Genomic DNA, 2,888 nt, shown 5'->3' with positions numbered 1-2,888 from the left:
GGGTGAAGGGAAATGTCGGACAGGGCAAGATATGACAAAATAATAATTCATAAATTATCAGGGGTTCATGAGGGAGGGGGGAACAGGGAGGGAAGAGAAAAAATGAGGAGCTAATGCCAGGTACTCAGGTGGAGAACAAATGTTCTGACAGTGTTGAAGGCAGTGAATGTACAAATGTGCTTTACACAATTAATGTATGTATGGACTGTGATAAGAGTTGTATGAGCCCCTAATAAAATGATTAAAAAAATTTTTTGCAACCAACCTGCGGGAAGACGGAAGAGTGAAACCAGTGTCACTCCCCGAACGGTAAGGTAGAAATCGGTGAGTTGGCAAATCGCCCGTCACAAAAACAGCCAAGAGGACGTGTGAGGATTTGTGGCGCACCTTTTGTTTGTGAGAGGAAAAGGCAGGAAGCCACCTCCGTCTGTCTGTGGACCCGGGAGGAAACCCCGTGCCATGAGGTCCATTCGGACCCCCAGCGGCTGTGCAGGGGGGCTGGCGCTGCCCCAGAGGACTTCCAGGTGGCACTCCTGCCCAGGGCCGAAGCCGATCTCGCTAGGTCCGTGAACATGCTGGCCGCACTTCCTCCACCGTAGATTGCTCGCTCTTCGGCAGTTCGTCATCCAGTCAATATTCTTGGCAACTCAAATGCACCCTGTCCCCGTGGGGCTCGCTCAGACCTCGCCCGGCTTTCCCATGGAGTCGAGGGGATGGCCAAGCATCGTGGACTGGAGGAAGCACATCTTGGTCCTCAAAATGACGTCTTGGCTCCTGCATACTTGAGGGAGGGTTCTCGCAGCAGATTCGCCCAAGGCAACAGGTCCTGTTATTTATTTTATTTTTTCCACTGCTGCTTCCACGAGTGTGGGCTGTGGGGCCAAGTAGCAGAACACGCTAGACGACTCCACCGTTTCCAGTGATGGCGGTGGGTGGTGACTGGTCCAGCTGAGAGGATTTCCCTGGTCTTCGGGTTGAGGCCTAATCCACACTGCCCCTCGTCTGGTTCGTACTTGAAGCCCTCTTCGCCCTCGGCAGCCAAGCCTGTGTCACCTGCCTGTCTCAGGACCACGATGAATCGTCCCCACATCCTGATGTCCTTCTCCTCCATATGGCCCAGCTGCTCAGAGAGCTGCCCGGCACAGAGCTTGGCTGACAGTCACGAAAGAGGAGGAGTCTGGAAAGACACGGCAAGGGCTCTGAACCAGGGACGGCGAGGATGCGCCGAGTGACAGAGGACACGCCGACACTAGGGTGTGTCCCATCAGAGGTGCTGGCAGGGCTTGGGGTGCAGCTCTCCTGTGGGTGGGTGATGTGGGCCCCTGGGAGCTTCTCCCGAGGGCAGGAGTGAGGCCAGGATCAGAGAGAGACATATCGGAGAGAGTCCCCTGAAAGGGTGCTGCCAGCTCATCACGGCTGCTCCCCACGCATCTGTCAACAGCGGATGCGGGTGAGATCCCCATGGGGCTGGGTGGGGCTCTGGGTGGGGCCTGAAAGAGGAGGCTGCCCTGGAACTGGGGCTTTCTGTGCCCAGACCTCCGCGCCCCTGCCCCCAGGCCCCCAGCCTCTGTCTTCGTTTCTCGGAGTTTTTTCGTTTCCCACTGCCTACTGCCCTCCGCTCTCGCCTCTCTGGCCGCCCCAACCTCCATCCTCCTCTGAGCAGCTCGGCAGATCCAAACCAAATGGCCCTAAGACACGGGAGTGAGGCCTCTAGGGGGCAGCCAGAAGAACCAGTGGGAGCGTTGCCCCTGTGATGAGGTCTGAGATGCTCCACCCAGGGAGACGAGAGCCGCACAGATCCCATCGCAGCTCCCTGAAGGGCGCCCTTGGCCGAGCGGCATGCTCAGAGACCCTGTTTTGTCAGAAGAGCAGCCTGGGAACAGTGGCCCTGGCAGGAAGTGGGCATGATGGCCACCCTCCTGACAGCCCTCGTCTGTGAGGGGAAAGGGGAAGAGGCCTTGGTGGTCCGGGAGCAGCAGCGCCAGGTGCCCCCTGGAAGCCTAGGGCATCCCAGAGTAGTTTTCCCGGGCTGGCGTCCGGTGCTCAGGAGCCTGAGTGGGAGAGTTGAAAGCTTCCAGTTCGCTGCTGTGGCCGATGCCTTGTCCCTGTTGCCAACGGTGTTTGGGTGGACATGTCTAAGACAGGTCTGAGTCTGACAGACGTTGGCTTTGTGGAGAGCAAGAAGGCCGTGAGCAGGGCATCCTGGGACGTTTTCAGAGTAAAGCAAACTGAGAAGGAACAAAATGACCAAGCAGGGGAGATGCCATGCTGGAATATTTAGGGCATTGCACTCAATGATGAGCTGTGCACCCCTCTTCCTCCTTGTCTTCAAGAAACAGGTGTGCGCCCCTGCCTTCCTTCAGAGAACAGCGTGTCACACCCACTAAACAGACTGAGACACAGTAGCCATTCAGCACCTCCAACGCCCACTTGATCTGGGCTACCTGTGGGTTTTCCCAGGACATGCCAGCACGGTCACTAGCACCCTCGGGTCCTCATGGCTCCTCTGGAAGCAAACATAGGAATCGTCCCAGTAGCAATCTCATCTGGCTCCTCTCTTGCACGCCCAGGACCCCTCCTCAGCTGCCCAGTGCCCCGTACTGTTCCTTAGTCACTGGGCCTCAGCGGGCAGGGCCCATCGGCAAGGACTCTGCCCGCCCTGCTGACAGGCAGGAGTTTGACTTGCGTGCCACCTTGGCTGCCTGGCCTCACCCCATGTGATGACAGAGCCAGCTCGGCCTGAGTAATTTTCCCAGCACATTCCATTTCCTTCTGACTTTACCTCGTCTCCAGTTGGGCTTAACCTTGAGCCCACTTGGGCTGGTCCTGCCCTGTGGGTCCCAACACAAGGCTGCTGTAGAACCTCTCTCTCTCTCTCTCTCTCTCTC

At 57.5% G+C, this 2,888-nt stretch overlaps 1 protein-coding gene across 1 annotated transcript in view; it reads left to right on the top strand.

Moving 5' to 3' along the window:
- The window catches only part of FA2H (fatty acid 2-hydroxylase), a 40,970-nt gene that overhangs the window by 24,257 nt on the left and 13,825 nt on the right, over window positions 1-2,888 (top strand). The window lies entirely within an intron of this gene.

This window comes from Echinops telfairi, unplaced genomic scaffold, assembly GCF_000313985.2.
Source record: "Echinops telfairi isolate 266 unplaced genomic scaffold, ASM31398v2 ScPeMD7_2291;HRSCAF=2852, whole genome shotgun sequence".
NCBI lineage: Eukaryota > Metazoa > Chordata > Mammalia > Afrosoricida > Tenrecidae > Echinops > Echinops telfairi.
This window is presented reverse-complemented; position numbering and strand designations above follow the sequence as displayed.